This window comes from Ochotona curzoniae, unplaced genomic scaffold, assembly GCF_017591425.1.
Source record: "Ochotona curzoniae isolate NIBS_2020 unplaced genomic scaffold, NIBS_Ocur_1.0 scaffold_4505, whole genome shotgun sequence".
Taxonomy (NCBI): Eukaryota; Metazoa; Chordata; class Mammalia; order Lagomorpha; family Ochotonidae; genus Ochotona; species Ochotona curzoniae.
This window is the reverse complement of record NW_024467118.1, coordinates 13,893,247-13,912,129: the sequence shown is the minus strand read 5'-3', so window position 1 is coordinate 13,912,129 and position 18,883 is coordinate 13,893,247. Positions and strand designations below refer to the sequence as shown.

The 18,883-nt window shown below is 43.0% G+C and overlaps 1 protein-coding gene and 1 long non-coding RNA gene across 3 annotated transcripts in view; one reads left to right on the top strand and one right to left on the bottom strand.

The window, feature by feature from the left end:
• Positions 1–18,883, top strand: part of PPARGC1A (PPARG coactivator 1 alpha) — a 659,635-nt gene that overhangs the window by 258,691 nt on the left and 382,061 nt on the right. The gene's annotated exons all lie outside the window — the stretch shown is intronic.
• On the bottom strand, positions 3,871–9,762 carry LOC121146846. Its single transcript, XR_005882257.1, has 2 exons — positions 9,355–9,762; positions 3,871–4,059 (listed from the first exon to the last, which is right to left on the bottom strand). It is a non-coding gene; the product is annotated as an uncharacterized LOC121146846 (long non-coding RNA).

Below are 18,883 nucleotides of genomic sequence, written 5' to 3'. Positions count from 1 at the left end.
CATGGAGAGAATAAAGTCTTTGGGGAGTTGGAGGGGCAGTGGTGTTGAAGGACAGACAGGACAAGCCCAAGGGCATAGAGCAGAGGAACTTCCTGCCTATTTTTTTTTTTTTTATCAAGCCAGCTCTAACTCTGGCTGTTTAATTGGATTATCCAAGAAATGAGTTGAATCAGCACTGGCTGCCTTAATGGAACTTCCCATACTTGGCACCAAGAAAATATATTCTGTCTAGTAGAGAGTTTTTCAATCAACAAGTCTGTTCTATTTCTTCTGCCTCCCTTTTGTTCACCTGTGGACTCTTAGAGTGCTTGACTTTAGAGCACAGACTGAAAGCAGGCAGTGATGCTTGCCCTGCTGGAGTCCCCAGGCTCAGGGAAGGGCCACACCAAGCTGCCACTGACTGGCCCTCGAGTTATTCAGACAATTTTTATAAACAATGACATTAAACTCCACGTGCTGAGGCATGAATGCTACCCTCACATGTGGGAATGGGGCAGGCAGCAGAAAACTTGTCAGAAATCTTCCTGGGTCCTGATGAAGGCTTCAAAGGCTTGCAGTGAGGGAGGGTAAAATAGGTGAACCCCAGGGAACCCTGTGTGGGGGTTCTCCCTGCAGAATGCTCTTCTGGGAAAGAGTGGGTAGGGCAGAGCTGTTGCTGAGTAGAGTCTTTTGTCCCTCTTCTTTACATTCCTCTAGCATCTCTGGAATCAATGCAAATGGACCCTCCATGCAAAGGTACCACTTCTTGTTACTGTAGCAACTATCTGAGTCGTTGGCAATGGACATGACCTGATCCGTGGCCTGCTGCTATTTACTGGGAAGTTAGAATGAAGGAAAAGCTCGGCCACGCAGTTTCATGCATTTCACATTCAGAAAACCAGCAGGCCTCTAAAAAAATGGAAATACCTGATAGTTTAGTATTTGTGAAAAGTTACCCAGCATCCTGAAGGTTGCATTACAACATAAACATGTGATTGTGCTTGCGTTTATAGGCTTTGTACTTGACCTCGGTAGCTCTGCTCGCTCTCCATTTCCTCATGTCCTGGTGCTGAGAAAAGTTAGCATTTCTAATTTACATGTCCAAATTGGTTTCAACTTACTTATATTGAATGATAATAGGCTTCTTTTTCTTATAATTAATGTTGTCTGAAAACATAATACAGATTTAACTTATCATTGTAAAGATCTTAAGATTTTAATATTTTTGCAGAGACATAAATACAGTATAGCTATAATTATTTCATTATGTATGTATAAAAATAGGATATGGCAAAAAGTGCATGCTTTCCCTCACTGATTACTCTTAATGTCTCCCAAATTTCCTGATTTACAATATTCTCTAAGGATGTAGATTTTTCTAATTGAAGTACAGTAATTTGCATATTTTTAGACCTTGTTGACACAGTTAATTGATATGTCATTACTTATATCATGCAGAATATAATTTACACTTTTTATTCACGGCAGACCTACAATGCTGTCCTTTTGGGGGAAGAATTAAAGAAAAATGGTCTTCTTTGTCTTGGATTTCCTCTTCTTTTAGCCAGCCCTTGCCCAAGGAAAAGCAAAATGAGTAACAGTGGTTGAATGACAAGGTTTTCTCTTCAGCTAAATACCAACTCTTCACATAATAATCCAATGGCTGACTGCACTGATGCTAACTTGTACATTGTTCCTATCAACTTACTGTTTTCAGAGTTGTTAATACAGTATTATCTCAATTAATCCTCATTGATTGCTTTCTGATGAATTGCATTTATTTGAAAAGTAGAGTGACAGAGAGAGTGGAGATGGCTTCATCTGCTGGCTCACTCCCCAAATAGCCTCAAAGGTTGGCCCCAGATGCCTTTGACTCAAAATCAACACTCTAATATGTATGCTGGCTTCACAAGCAGTGGCTTAACCCCTTACACCATACTCCTGGCCCCAAGACAGAAAGTGATGCTAGTTTTCTTGATTTCCTTTTTCACCAAGGAGCACAGGAAGTCACCAGAGAGCCTGAAGGGCAGATTGGCAAGGGGATTGAAGTGCTGGGGCAGAAGACAACTCTTTTGTCTCCAGGACACTGGTGTCTCCACTCTCCTGAGTAATCCACTGGAGAGGGGAGGGAATGGGATGAGAGGAGCGTGCAGGAAGAACAACTCCCTGAGGAAACAAGGCTCACGCAGCCTTGGGCCAGACTCTCCAGCTGAGAGTGATAAGTCATGCTGTTGCTTGGTGGATGTGCCTGGAAAACTGCAGGCTCCACGGGACAGGGGCATGCTCCCTTTCTGAGAATGTGGGCAGGTTGAGAGCTCCCGAGGTGTTGCACTTAAACATTTTGCTCCTTGCCACTCCCACAGTACTTTCCTCTGTTCGGATGAGGCACTCAGAATTGTTGAATGGATGTATGGCAGTCTCCAGAAGTTGGAAACACAGCCTAATGGTTCTCCTGATGGGTTGTGATTGTATCTGTGCCAGCTGTGGCCACCCCCAGCCGTCCTAATCCTCTATGAGGTAAAATTACTTTTTGCCATTCTCTTTTTCCATCTTTCTGCCTTTTTGAAAGCCCCATTACTCAGGCTGGAGAGTTCGCTTGTTAAAAAGATGGTTGGAGTTGGGCCTAGCATTTACGTTCATTGCTAAAGATGTAGGATCTGCTGTTGGTGAGTTTCCAAGTGTGTGATCCATCCAAGCAGCTGAAAATCACAACAAATGGGGTCCAGAAAGCATGCAAAGGCAAGACATTATCGTATAATGGATAAAGCATTGGCCCGGGAGCGAGACACACTGGGCATGGCTCCAAAGTCTGCCACTTGTCAGCCATGCAACCCCTCGTCCATCAATGCCTGGAACCTGTTTACTTTTCTTCCCGACAGGTTTCTAGTTCAGGTACCCCTCTGAAGGCAGCCCAGAGACCAGAAACACGAACTGCCTTGCCTGGTACCTGGCACTCCCAGGGTGTTATTTTTCTTCTCCCATTTATGTCCAAGCTGTCATTGACCTCATTTCAATGAGTTGTAACTTCCATTCAGGGAACACACACTGCTCCAGTGTTCATTCTGGATGTGGGAATCTGAAACTTTTCTGCCGGTTTGTGCTGAGAACTCTTGAGCACTGCACATGCAGAAGGACCGCTGCCTTTCTTCATCCAGCATCTAGGTGGTCCTTGGGAAACCGCTGAGCTGCCTGATCGAATAGTGTTTGGGGCTGCCTCCTCTGTGAAGCTTTTTCTGTCGGAGGACAATCAACTTGATCTCCAAGGGCTTCCAGCTGTTGATGACTTTTCACCAGCAGTTGGGCAATGCTAGGTATGTGAAGACCATGAGTGCCGAGCACCTGCTGAAGCTTGTACTCATTTCTGGAGGTACAAGCCAGTGGGGCTTACAGATCTCAGGTCAGAAAACCAAGAGTTTGTGAGGGCTTAAGAAATAATAGATAATTATTTCATTTTCACCCAATCATCTCTTGTTGTACCCACTGCTGGGACATTTTTTTAAAAGATGATTTTATTTTTATTAGAAAGGCAGATCAACAGAATGAAGGAGAGACAGAAGAGATCTTTTTATCCACTGGTTCACTCCCCAAATAGCCGCAATAGCTGGAGTTGAATTAATCCAAAGCCAGGAGACAGGAGCCAGAAGCTAGGACCTTCATCTGGGTCTCCCACAAGTGTCCCAAGGCCTTGGGCCATCCTCTACTGCTTTCCCATGCCACAAGCAGGAAGCTGAAAGGAAAACGGAGCAGCCAGGACATGAACTGGCACCCATATGGGATCCTGGGTGTGCAAGGTGAGACTTTAGCCACTACGGTACTGCGCTGGGCTCCACGAGTGAGGCTTGTAACCACCTTTGTGTAATAATATTTTTAAAGAGAGCTTTTTGGCAAAGGAGACCATTCCAGGCCAAAGAGTTCAAAAGTCACACAGCTCTTTGTGGGTAGCTCTGTCTTTCACTTGGGTTACAGCATCATCCACTTTAGACAGGAACCATGTGAGAAAGCATTTGCTAACTGTTCCCATCTTTGTGAACAAAGTAGGGGGTTGCAGGAACAGTATAGAGCAGGTTTGCTGATGGGAACCTGGTGGGAAATGGTGAAAGTCACTGAACTGTTGAGTAAGATGCTTCAGTGGAGACCTCAGGATAGTCTTGTTGGGCATCGTTGGGGAAAATAGACAGTAAAAGTGTTAACCCTACAATTACTACACCAGTAAACTATTAAAAGACACCTAAGTGCTTGGTGTTTAACTGGAGTCAAGGAATTCAAGGTGCTTTCAAACTTATGAACAAGTTGTAGATGAAACCCAGAGTAAGAAAATGAACTCTCCTAGAGACACTCAAATGATGTTGGTGACCAAAGTGGAGTTCTGTCTTGCAGCCAATGCAGCACAAGGATGCCTCATGGAGAGGCGATATTAGGAAGATCTTCCTCACTGTGTCTTGGTTCAATAGCTTTGGCTCAGTCTGTGAAATATATCATGTTCTTTCCCTCACTGGACCTGAGCCTTCAGCCTGGAACAATTGTACCTCCATTCTTTAACTAAGCAACTTCTAGCCATCCCGCAGACCTTATTTTAAATATGCCATCCAGGAAAAAACCCCACTCTAACTTGGATCCTTCATATTATTCTTTATCAAAGGACCCTGGTGCTTATCCTTCATAATATTTGTCACAAGATTGTGATGAAATGATTACTGGCATACTTACATCACAGACCTGCCTCTGCTGGACTCTGAGCTCCTTCTAGTCATGGCATGGATCCCTTTTTTTTAATCCCTTTTGTATAAGGACTAGTACAGTAGCTTTACCATGGTGGCTTCTCAGTTCTCAATTATGACACACTAGATGAGTGAATGAATGGCAACACCATGTAATTATTGATCAAGATGGGAATCTTCGTGGACATCACATGTGCAAACTTCCCTTCCGGGAAGGAAGCTACTGAAAGCAAAGATGTGAAACATCCTAAGCCTTTTACATTACATGGAGAGAAAAGTGACAGTCCTAAGCCGGAAAAGGGGTTTCCTAAACTCCAAGCCAGCAATTTTACTTTGGATAGTTTTAGAGGTCACTTCAATGAATGGTTAAGAGTGCAGATTCTCTGAGGTTTCTTTGAGGCTACTTCAGAAAGTTCATGGATAGATAGAATTAAGAGATAACTTTACTTGGGATGCATTTTAAAAGAATTCCCACATAGATTTTCCTACTCATGTTAGGTATTTTGCATGAACTTTGGAAGTTATAATATTATTCATCATGAGAGAGAATGACATTTCTGTTATTTGTGGTAGCATTGGGTGGAACTGGTGCTTGTCTGGTTAAGTAACATAAGCCAGAAACAGAAAAGTTGACTACTCTCCCCCATGTGTGGAGGCTAAGGAGGTTGACTTTATGGAAGCAGAGAGCAGAACAGCGACCTTTAGGGTTTTGGGAAAGCCTGAGGGATGGACGCTGGAGGAGAAATGGGCACTTGTATGATACCAGGTACTCTCCAGTGTGGTAGTATGGCAATGATTTTTAGCATTTACACCAATTTATGTTTTATGGAGAGCTAGAAGGGTCTGATGGTTCCTGAAACAAGGCAATGATAAATGTATAAGGACATGGAAATACTCATTGTCCTGATTTGATCATGGCAGCTTATATGTGCACACATGCACACATGGTTACCACTCTGTACTTCATAAATATGTACAATCCACAAATGTTGCAATTAAAGGTGAACACAGAAGTAATAAACACGGAAAGAGGACATTCTGGAGTCAGTGTTTATTAGCTATGTGACTATGGGCAAACTAACTCCTTAGCAACTCAGCGTCCTTCTCTATGTGATGGGCATTGAAAAGATGACTTCCCATCACATCGAGAAGAATTAATCAGATGGTCATGAAGAAACAGCATTTCCTAATAAAGCACTTAAAGAAATACCACCCCACAGTGAGTACTCATATAATGCTTGAATCTTCCTTATATGGCCAACTCTAGCAGCTCCATCATCATCAAAAAGGGATTTGCAGATAACAAGGGACAGCATCTCACAGTGCGCAACAAAGGGACGAGCCTTCATGGCATCCTATTGCCTGAAAACTCATAAGTTCCTAGAGAGACAGAGGTTATCTGGGTATGAGGGTTGGCAATGGAAAGTATAGTTAAAGAAATTGCATACCAAATTCTTCTACAAAGAGATAGAAAAAATGCCTCTGGCTGCACATGCAGAAGCAGCCTCAATAGTCACAGCAGGTACTTAATTTTTTGCTAGCAATTAACTACTCTTTCCTTGTCAGCCCTGCCCATGGTTCTGGCCACCAATGGCATTGAATGGATTATAAAAGCAGTCGTGCCCCACACAAAAGGACAACGTACTCCAAGTGCACACTAACTTCTCTGCAACCTACACCTAGACTGTAAGGCTCTCACCCAGACGCTCTGAGCAATGGCGATGGGTGTCTGGGTCCTTCCTTACTGCGCACAATGCAACCACTCTATGACTCTTACCTGCATGAATACCAAGTTAGCACTGTTAGGGAGATTCTCTTTAAAGGGAAGAACGCTGAGGCCCAGAAAATGGGATGAAAGGGCCCAAAGTCATGCAGGGATGCTGTGGTACATGCGGTACATGCTGTGGTCTGATCCGGAAAAGCCCACAATCTTAACTGAGCAGTCCTGCCCAGTGAGAGGCAGAGCTAGCAGGTGACAGGTGGAATTGTATGAAGTCCAGATATCCAGCTCTGTGTTTGCTTGACTCGAACTTGGTGCATTTGCAGAAGACTCTTCTTTGGATTGCAGGATATGTGGCACTACACCTATGTGCTTGTCTGCTTTTGTTCTCTTGTTTGCCTTTTCAATTTCTTCCTTCCTTCTTCCTACCTCCTCTCTGCCCCACAAAAGGCTGAAGTCCCATGCGCACACAGTACACGCAGGCAGTAATGAGCGTGTCTAGCAGAAGCATCAACGAACCAACTTGTTGCATATGACAAGCCAGGGATTTAAAACGTTAGCCACCTCCAGCCCCCCAGGATCCCCGACTCTTCTCATCCTCCCCTCAGGATCTGTAGACAGAATGGGATTCTGGGTAGATTCTTCGCAGAGAGAATTTTGACTGTTTTCGTGGAGGGAACTGGATAAATATTCGAAACACTGAAAGAAAGCTATGTTCTCAAATAAAAACCAAACAAAGCAAAAGCCAAACAAAACAGCTCTGCAGAAGTAGTCTCTCCAGCTATCAACATGCAATCAATTAGCTGAACCAAGAGCCTGATCTTGACACTGAGCCTTGGCGACTGTTCTAAGTTGCTGCTTGGATTGGTGAGGGGATAGGTACTAGGTCAGTTGTCCCTCCCTGCAGAGAGGGCTGTGGCTTTGTATGGACTGTGCCTATTTGGGGTGCTGTATTTGCCCAGAAGAATATTTCTGGAGCACTGAAAGTGTGGAAAATTCCAAGATGAGCTGTGTAAATATGGGCCAGAGTTAGACTTGATGTTTGAAGTTGAGAAAATTATCCCTGTCTCTGTTTCTCGGGTATATGGCTTACGAATTTTAATGACTTTGGAATTACATTGTGACAGGTTGAATTTTTTAATTTATTTTATTTTTTTGTGGAGGATGGTGAAGGACATAATTACCCAAGTTTCAGGATATATCTCAAATTTCACAAGGGAAAATGTCAACATTTGGTCCATCTGATGATTTCATTTTATATGTGTGAAAACAGAGGCAAATGTCTGTATTTGAGGAGAGTAATTGTATAGATCTGTGTCTGTTCTTTCCTTGAACACACTGTTAAAATAATAATTAAGCCTCAGCACCTGTTAGCAAGCAGCATCCTCTTCTAGGCCTTGCGCCATGTCTGCAGGAGCATGGCTGGAGGGCAGGAGGAATTCCTAGTTCTTCCTAAGTTGTTGCTTATTCTCCCTTCCACCCCTGATCTTCTTAATTTTTTTTTCTTTTTCTGCCTCCCTTCCTCTCCCCCTCACGTCTCTTTTGTCATTTCCCTTTGGGAGAAAGCTCTTTCTTGACTGAAGAAGGCGATTGTTCCTGGAATGTCTCTGATGTGCTTTGGGATTTAGCATCTCATTGTATGTTTCTTGAACCTCCTGGAATTTCAAGTTGGTGCTGAAGGACAAGGAACAAACGAACAGGGCAAGTTGTCACTGGCACCAAGAGCATCGTCAAGTTCATCATCCCTGGGCTCAGGCGGCACAGAGGGTGTTCTCTAGCTAACCAGCCACATGTGTTGAACGCCTGCTGCTGTAAAGTGCACATGCACACAGAGGCATGTCCTGGGGAGGTTCTCTGAGGAATGTTATGGCATTGGTAGTTGCCAGATTATCATATCTCACCCAGTACTAGGCAAGGACCAAACACCTGGTCAGCACTCTTGCAAGCCTCTTTAGCAATTTCAGAGGTCTTAGATGACTCACAGGGGAGGCGAGGCAGAGGAATACTCATCACTGAACCATCTGTTGTCTTACCAGAAAATGTAATATTTTTTAACCAGTAAATTTACATATTCTCCTTTGGTGGTCAGCTTTCTAATGATCAAACTTGGGCTAAATAAAGCAACAAATTCCAGTGACATACTTAACAAACATGTTCTTATGCCCAATATTTAGTAGCAACTATTATTGTTGTGTGCTGGTTTCCTATCTGTTGACTACCTATAATTTTTATCCTACCAATTCCAAATAGTGGGACAAACTTATATGGTACCGTGTTTCACCTGATGCTCTCACAAGGTAGACAACTAAGAAAGATGGTGGAACAATGTCAGTGAGCATGCTTTTTAGTGATACAGCAAAGGGAAATTCAGAAGCGGTTTTGATATCTGCGTTTTCTCTGTTATTTTTCACACCCAGTGTTATGTACATGAAATTTCATATCTTTTCCTCAGTTCGCAAAGTGATCATTTCCCAGAAGCTAGACTCCTGTAACATGTCATTAAAAATACATTTCTGCGAGACGAGGCACTAAGTTGAATCTTGCATTTTTCCTTTTATCGCAAGCAGATCCTTTTCAAGATCAGATGCTCCTGATACAGGTAACAAGGTCATTGAAGAGAGAATGAGAGAGCTGAGCATGGGACGAATACACCGCACACAGGACGAGCTTTTTCTAGCTCAGAATGCTGCACCCCTCGCTGCAAATTGATTCTGAGAATAAACGTGGCTTTTCTGCAGTCTAGTGCCTCACAGAGAACTGGGAGCAGCCCGGGTGACCAGTGACCATCACAAGGCTCTTTTCAAACCCTTGAAGAAAGTGCCTAACTTGGATCCCACTTCCTTTCTCTGGTCTGCAGCTGAAGAGCAATGCTCCCTTGTAAAGGGGTAGGGGATCAAGGCACAGTGACGAACAGCACTTGTGCCTCTGTGCACTCACCTCTTTCCTGGGATGGTAGGGTCCCTACCTGAAGCGGGTGACAATACATTCTGCATGCTTGGAGCAGCCTCTGGCACTTGGGGAATTCTGTGGCAGCATCTGCTCCTGCGGTGGCTGTGCCTGCCACCAGAGAGAGAGTCTTTCTTCCTGTGTGCCAGGCACTTGAGAGATGCTTTATATCAAACATGTCGTCTGTTCTCACTTCCGTCTGGGTCTCTCTGCTTCATTTCCACTTGGAGTTGTCCCTTTGGAAAAGCGGTGCCTGAGCTGTTTTACCTTTTCAGCAGTTCTCAAAGCTTGAGGTCATTTGTGCTGTTTGGTTGTGTGGGTCATGTTCATGCCTTCAGCCCCGCGCTGGGGACTTCAGTTCACAGAGAGCCAGTACTGTCTGTCTGGCATTGTGACACGTTGTTCCCAGTGCTTAGCCTGGCCTTTCCTTGGTGCTCATTCGTGTTAACTTCCTTGCTTTGATGATTCAGCAGTGTGGTTCCCCATAGCTCGAATTATTGCCTAGTTAACTTCATTTTTACATTCTCTCTATGCCCTTCCATCCACCCTTCATATTTGTCTTATAATAAGGCACCTAGAACTGAGCACTGTTAACCACGTATGATCTGGTCAGCGCAGAGGACTCTGTATATGTTCCTTTTCAGGAAAATGAACCCACACCTTGTTTTGTCAAGGGAACTTTTCAGTGGCTTTTTTCCCATTGCTGTTTCAGCCGTGTGGCTCACGCGTTAACTACTGGCCAGTGACACTCTCTGAATCCAGCTTGTCTTATGTAGTTGCAGTTGACTATGCTGGGCTTTGCCTTGATCCTTGTTAAATTAAGTTTTCCTGGTTTTGGGTCCAAGTTTCTGTTTGCTCAGCTCTCTTAGAACTTTGTTTCTGATATCTAATGTATGTGCTCTCTCTTACCTTCATTTTCACTCATTCCCTCTAAGCTGCATGATTTATAGGCCTTCTTCCAAGGAGCTGGCAAACACGGGGAGCCATGAAGAGCCGGTGGCACGCAGTGTAGATCTCCTGTATGGAACTTCAGGAAAACAAAAACAAAACACAAACAGAACAGATCAGAATGGCTTAGTTAAACACTACTATTAACTAAATGCCTAGCTCTGTGAATTTTTTTCTAAGATTTTTAAAATCAATTGTCAATTTAATCTTCCCCAAACCTATAATGCCACCACCCCAACAGTCATGACTGCTTAGTCAAAAACTATTAGGACCAATGAAATCAGTTCTACCTGCTGGGCCCAAGGATGGACATTTGTAGATGCTATTAAGGATACCAGGACTCCCAAGAGTAAGTGACCAAGGGAATTTTTCTCACGATCAGAGCTTTTTTTTTTTTGGCTGATGAGTTCTTGTAAGTCACACTTCCTCAACAGCTGAGATTCCAAGATATTCCAAGGGGAAGAGATAAAGTTAGTCAGAATGCAAGTAATGCCATATTTTTCTGAATGCAGGCAAAAGGATAATTTTAGATATTATACAAATGAATACATCCATTTTATCCATTTTAATTTTCAGCCATGTAGAAAAAGTGTTTCTAAAACAATGGTCATGTGGTTATTATTGCCTAGGATTGGGCAATGCGAAAATTGGAGTCAAATTTCATTGAAAGAAACAGTAAATAACAGCATAGACAGTTTACAAGTTAGCAAGGATCGGAACAGTGATCCACACGTGAATTTGTGGGAAGAATGCAAGGTAAATTAGAAATGTGATGTGCCACATGCATGTGAGACTGCAAATTTTCCATGCCCATTATGGGTCATGAGGTCAGAGCGGGTGGCAGTCATTCCTCCACAGGAGGCAGAATGCATGATTGGTATAGTCAGACAAGCCCAGCTTTGATTTTTAGGTAAAAATCTTTCTTTTTACCATAGCAAAAAAAAAAAATAATACTACTACTTAAGACAAGGCTGACTCTTAAATTCCATTTTTGCAGTGACACTGTGTTTCGCAGTATACTGGCTGGATTTTGCTGTGTAACAATCTATTGCAGGGCGTTAGTGGTTAAAGCAGCAGCCACTTACTTAACTCAAGGTTCTGTGGCTCTGCAATTTGGCCTTATCTCATCTGGCCATCCACGTCTTCCACTCATATAGGCAGTGAGGTGATGATTGGCAAGGCAATGTCCTGTTTGTGGCATGGTAGGCTGTTCTCTGTGGTGATGGACGATGCTGGGGCCGTGAAGCTTTCATGATCCAGCAGGCCAGCATGGGGTGACTTTCATGGCAAAGAGCCTAAAAGAGAAGGCATGGAAAATGCAAGACCACTTGAACTTCAGGACTGGCAGAACACTGTTTCTGGTACATAAGTTGGTCAAAGTAAGTCCCAAGGCTGGTTCCGATGCAAGAGGAAAAACAATCTCCAGATGGCTTGAGTTAAAAAGTTACCTTGCGAGAGGGGATTGCTACGGGGAGGAAAGCTGTAGGGCCATTTTTTGCAATCTTTTACAACCACTTGGCAAATATGTCACCTTGACAAGTTACTCCACTTCTGTAGATTGTGGTAGCCTTGTGTATAAAAGGAGATAATATACTAACCCTTCAGCTCTCACAGTTGTAACCATTCCACACAAATCAGAGATGTCACAAATGGGACGTAATGCTAGAATTTACCGCATGAAGAGATGGGCAGAGGCAAGAGCAGTGTGAACTGCGTAGTCCAATCTTGGTACAAAGAAAGAACCCGTAAGTGGCAGTGGCTCTTTTATTTTTAATTTAGAGAAAGAAATGAAGATAAGCTAAAGCGGGAGAATCCCGAGTAGGTTCTGATTTAAAAAGAAACCAAAGCAAGAAACAAAACAAACCCATCGTGGTGAAATATGAGCTTATACCCAAATCTGAATCTGTTTTGTTCTAGAACGCATTTGTTCATCAGCACTTGACGGCTTTTGGAATCGTTTATTTTTATTGTCTAACAAAGGGCACTTTGTCGAGTGCTTCATTATCTGTAGAAGTGCTTTAGCATTTGCACCAAAATTCTGTGCTCAAATGCTGGCACTGACCATACCTCTTAGTGATAATTTCCAAGTTAAGTGTTATGCATCAGGTAAATGATTGTGCATATAAATGGTCATTGTAGGTTGTGCATTAGCAGGTAGAAATGGACAACCTTTTTCAAGAAATATGTAACGCTCTCCCCCTCCGAAGTTAACTACTGCTTCAACTAAGATTGTAGTGCACGCTAGTATGTTGTACAAAGTTGGAGTAAAAAGAATCATAAAGATTTTGAAAATGTTAGCTCTTTCAGGAGAGATCTCAGCACTTTGTTTTCCTCCTATTGCGCAGTTTCATATATGTTTACGGTGCTATTTGGCTAATCCTGATAAAATCACAAAAGACAATATGCCTTAGGAACATGTAGCTCTCACTCACTGTAGGTACTGTTCCTGAGTGCAGCCACCTAGGGATCATAAAAGCACATAGTCCCCTCTAGCCTGAATGCTCCTGTGCTGGCTGTTTTCCTGCCCTAGGCTCTGGAGGGATTTTACTGGACTCTTCATGAGCTGAAGGCAGTAGGTGCTTAATAAGTGCATATTGAAATGAATACCGAGTGAATAGTGGTTTAGGGAGAACAGTTAGATCTCATTTACAAAGCTTATCCCTTTCCTCAAATCTTCTCACCAAGATGTTTTCCGTTGTTCTGTCTTTACCTTACAGTAATTAGGCATACTGTGTATAGAACAGTATTGTAAGAAGACTAACTTAAGACATACAGAAGAAGCAATTACTTCACAAGGTAACCTTTAAAATTGCAGATGATTTTTGGGAAAAGCAATCTGTACCATCGTCTTTAAGTGATGGCTCACTCGTGCCTACACCTGTCAGGGAACCACTCAGATGTCATCGTAGTGACCATTTTACCTGTTGTTTCCTTTTGTAAGCAGGCTAACTCCTTGAGGATGGAAAAACTGTGGCTTGGCACTTGTAAACATGTCATCTCTCTGAGTTCTTGGCATCTACTAGGCAATAAGATGTCCAAGAACTCTCTGATGGACTCAAGGCACTGCCAAGCCCTGTCTTCAGGAATTTACCATCTGGTGTTGAGACAGAAGAGAATCACAAAGGTGGCCTTTGAAGATCTATTTCTGAAAATCACAGCAACCTCTGCCCAACTTATGTAGAAAATGTGTAAAAAGGGTCATACTATTCACATGTTGGTGACTTGAGATATGTGTCTTATATTCCTCACCTTGGGCCTGTGTCTTTTGACTCTGTCTCCTGGTTGCAGTTCTGTCATTTCCATGTGATTCTGTATGCTGACATTATTATTAGTAATTATTATTATTTTTCTTAACCTGGGGTCATGCCTCACTGAGAAGCTTATGAAATACTGTTCCCTGTGTTTTATGTGACTTTACATACTCCAAGTATTCAGGAAATAAAATTTTAAGTGAATAGATAAGAGATTCTTTCTTCTGGCTTTGAATGCTTTCTAGTTCTTTGTTGCCTCCACTTCATAATTTTCCTGATCTTTCTCTGCCTTTAAGAAACATCATAGAGTTCCCCTTTATCTACCCCATATTTCAGGATGATTCTGAAGTCATGGCCCCACTTATCTCCTATTGCACAGTTTTTTTTGTTGCATGGAGGGACTCTTGGAGTGATAGAATGTCAAAAAAGTGAGCTGTATAATAAGGCATCCTGCAAATGGAAATAAAACAGCCAGCTAACAAGGAAATTCTGTTGTGTGTTAGCACTTCCATAGGTACTGGAGATGAGCAGTGCATTGTAGGGATTCAGAGTGGGAAGAACAGATCTTCAGAATGCCCGGAGCTGTGCTGGGTCTGGCTGCAAGGAGTGTTTTTGTTTGTTTATTTTGTTTTGTTTTTTAATAGAGAGTCGGAGTCCCAGGCGAGCAATGCTCACAACTTGGGGTGATGATGGTGAAGGTTAAGTCATCCTGATGGTTATGTTTCTAGTTGGCATCCCAGAGTGGTTGCAATTTGAGGATGGTCAGTTGACTCTATGCTCATGATTTCTAAACTCCAAAAGGCCCCAGGGGATGTGGGGATGACATGCAGTCATTACTGCAGTGGCAACGTAAGTGAGATTCCAGAGGTTCCTGTGTTCTCTTTGGGCTAGGCAAACTAGGAATAGGATTAGAAATAATTCCAAGGTTGTTTTATTATTTGTGGCTAGCTTTGAGCCATTAGCTAAATATCCTACAGAAGAAACACAACAAAAGGAGAAGAAAGAAAAAGCACCAGAAATTAGAAGAAGCTTAATGGTTGTTATCACATATCTTCGGGCAGAGAGCAGGGATGAGCTTCCTGACTCCCAGGGGGACTTTCCATTTTCTCCAGTAAATAATACTGGGTTCTCCCCATAATTGCTTGATTCACTGGAATAGCTCCTTGGGATCCATTTCACTCTATTGGGTAAATGATATGTTTTCTAATGGCATCTTTACTCAACAGTGAAGCTTGTGAACTAATGATATATATAGAGGGAGACCTCCATGGGGGACTGTGTGGAGGCAGTAGTTACTTCTATAAAGTTATACACAGGGCCCCAAGGTTCAAGATTCCAGCAAGACAACATTTGTATTTAGTATTACTGGAGAAAATAAACACTTTGCAAGCACATTCTTAGGGCATTTTCACAGGATGTCTACAGTAGACATGTGTTGGGCAGGGAGCCATTTCAGCGAGTGACATCCCATTTGAAATGCAGCTGCTGTTTGCTGGCATGAAAGACATGTCCAAATTAGTCTGTGAAGATCCCATGACTTGTCCCACATGGCTACTGGAATCATTAGTCTTGGAGCTGGTGATAGGGGAGTGATTTAAATTACTGAATGGCCATGAGGTCATGGAAAAAGGTCCTGAGCAAGAGTCATCTCAAGACATGGGCTGTACACATAGGAACAAGTCACCTACATTGCTGGGCGTCATCATCGAATCTTTGAAATAAGGATATACACCAGCATATCAGATATTGCAGAGATTTGGCAGGATGTCTTGTGTGCTTATTGAAAGAGGGTTCTAGGCAAATAGCAGGCTCTCAGCAAGTGCTCAGTGAGACTCAGCCAGCAGTGGATGGTTTGGCCACTAGGAGAAGTCGTGCTTAGGACTCGTTTGTACTGCCTTGTTAGTATATATATGCCCAGGCCTCCTGCCTGACCTATTAACCGAGAAGCCTCAGAAGAAAGGCTTTCTTTGGAAATTCTCTTAAATCTTTGAATAGTTAAAGAGCACCCCAAGTGATTCTTATGGTCTTAGAAAGTTTGAAAGTAGGGCAGACAAAGCTGAAAAAGATTGATTACGCATTCAATGGCTTTGTTTGTTGTCTATAGGACTCCGTCAGGCACATGTTCAGTTCTCTTAGCTGCCCCGTTCAGGGGGCCCTGGATTTCTGCAGTTTGCAAGATAAAGGAATCAACATGGGCAGTTAGTTGATGACACAGGTGAGTGGTGCAGATGTATCCTCTGACTCTACCATGACTACCTTGGTGTGGCTTGGCAGCATTTCTTGGACAGATTGGATTTTTTGTTGCTGTTGGTATAACTCCAAATTGCAAAGCACTCAAATGCATTCTAAGCTTAAAATGAACAGCAGTCCAAGAATCATGGTTCCCCAAGGAGACAGAAATCTAAATGACAAGCCTCCCTAGCCCTGCTGCAGCTGATCTTGCACACTCCATGCAGTTTTAGGACCAGGTTTGAGAAGTCCTCGGGGCTGTCATTACAGTGCTCTCCCTGTTGTGAGAATAAACTTTCCAGGAAGTCCACTCAGTCAGGTGTGTTCTCAGGATGACAAAAAGGTGACCTGTGAGGTTGGTTTGTATTCCAGCCAGCTTGAGCACATGATAGCAATCCTATCTGTAGGATTGTGCATCTCTGGGATAGTTTTTTTCTTTTAAAGATTTACTTATTCTTGTTTGAAAGACAGATTTACAGAAAGGGGGAGAAAAAGAGAGAGAGAATCTTCCATCTACTGGTTCACTCTCCAGGTGGTTGCAGTGGCCCATGCTGAGCCTGTCTTAAGCCAGGAACTTCTTTTAGGTCACCCATGTGGGTGAAAACCCAGGGATTTGAGCTATCCTCTTCTGCCCTCCCAGGACAGAAATAGGGAGCTGGATTGGAAGCACAGCAGCCAGAATACAAACTGGTGCCCACACGGGATGCTGATTCTAGCAGGTGGAGGATCGGCCTGTAGAGGTTCAACATTGGCCTCTAGAACAAATTTTTGCGGCACCTTAAAGTTGCTTTGCAAGTTGATGGTCTAGAAAAAACACATTCGTGGTAGAAGAACTAACAGCAATGGGCTACACTGTATCAAAAGCTTTGTGTGTACCAGAGAATTCCCTACTGTTCACATGTGATCCTGTTTAACCGCCTAACACTAACTCATTGAATTATTATTCCCATTTCTTGAATAAGGAAACTGATGTCTTGAAAGAGGTTATGTAATGTGTGCAAGGTTGCTGGCATCCATGTTACTGGAATGCACTACTGATCTCAAACATATAACCCTTGTGCCATGATAATCTCTTCATAATATATCCTGATATTTCAGACTCTTCCAGTTGCTGAGTTCATTTGTGGTCCTATTGACCGCAATGTTCCCAGGCTCCACCCACTGGACTTCATCTTGTGTGATTTTTGACAACTTTGGGTGTTTCTGCAAACCTCTATGAGGATGAGGCTTGTTTGTCCAGTTCAGTGTGGTCATTACTGTTTTGCTTTTGCAGTATCTTAGGGATATGCAGTCTCCATTCTAAATAAGAGAACGTCAGAATTAGAGGTGGCTTTACTGGTCATTTAGGATGACTCTTAAAGGGTAATGAATCTTGAGTGCCCTCAGCCTTCTGTCTGGATGTCTCCAGGGACACTGAACTCACTCCCATCCTAGCATATCTCTGACATTTCAGGAGAACATCAAGCCTGTTCACATTTACTCCATCTCTAGTCTTTGGTTGACCTAATGGGAATACACCAAGTTCCTAATGTTCAATGCTCAAAAGTGATGGTTGATTGAGTCCAGAACACAGCTCCTTGGCTTTTAGAACAGTTGTCTTTCTTGGATCAATGTGAGTGCAACTTCACATCAGGGCCGAGGAGAATGGTAAGATGGCAACAACTGAAGAAGCTTTTAAGTCACCAAGGGTGCTGGTGCAAAGGAAACACGGTGGTGTTTTCTGGACTGGAGGGAGAGTCTAAAGCAGCAAGGCTAAAGTGCCATGTTTGCATTTTATTGATTTCCTACCTATTGATTCCAACGGATGAACTGTTGAACTGTCGGCTTGAGAGTAAAGAGACTGACAGTGAAGCCCAAATCCTGATGTGGGTCCTTCAAGGGAGGAAAGGAATTACATCTGAAACACCCCAGGCACTCACTGCTTTCAGGTTCAACCCAGGAACACTTTCAGGGCTTTAATCCTTCTCTTAGAATCCTGGAGGGAGATAGATTTGTGAGCCTGCTGGGACTTCCGCTGCTCTCCTCTGGTGACATCCTGGCTGCAGGGCGAGGGAGGTGGGGTTGCCAATGTGATCTAACTGAGCTGTTAGCTGACAGTATTAGAACACTTCCCAGCTTCCCCAAGTCTCATGCATGTCTTTGTCCCCAGCTCTGAGCAAGTGGTTGCACAGAGTAGGTGTTCAGTAAATATATTAGAATCAAATGAATATTCACTAAAGATGAGTTGTTTTCTTTCTTTTGTTGGCTTAGGCATCTATACTTTCTTGAGGTAGAGTTTATTCGATTCCATCATTTCTTTCCAGTTGGAAACTACCCAAGGGGAGGGACTACTCTTGAACTTGTTTTCTTTGCTTGCTTGTGACTCTGTAACGTCTTGAGAGGCTTTCGGGTTCAATGTCCCCTTTCCTTCTCTTGGTGGTTCTAGGTGATAGTTTTTACCCCAGTAAACTGCTGGTGTTGGAGTATGTTCTTCTACTTCCATTTTCTGCATGGACTCAGAAGTCAATGAGAACATTTCCTCTGGTTGCTTTCTGAATACTTAACAATTTGTAAGCTGTGGATTCATCTCCATGCAGAAGAGAGGAGGCCAGACAAATGAGATGTGAATTTCTCATGTGTTTGGGAATTTTCCACACAGTACCAAAATAAGAAATAGAAGAATAGAAGTAATGACCATGTTATCGCTTTCCACGTATGAAGTGTTTGCAACTCCACTAAAAATCAGATCTCAAAAGATACATTGGTAAAAATAGTTGCGTACCATAAAAGTAAAATACCATAGAGTGAATGCACATACCCAAAGTGAATTTTTTAATAGAAGCAGGAGTGTTACTTATGTAAATGTAGCCAGCTCATCCAACACAAGTCCTGTGTGAGTGCGAAGGTATCATTAATTTGTGAAATTATGTTTAATAACATGTGCCACCCATGATTCTGTATGCAACAGGTGTGGTATCTGTCTGAATCCTGATGTATTGAAAGCAGACTGAGACAAGTGGGTGGCTGCTGGATGTGGGAAGCTTATACTGCCGTGTTGCACACCAGATCGGCGAAGCTGGTGTGAGTGTTGACTCCTCAGCTTCCATCCTACC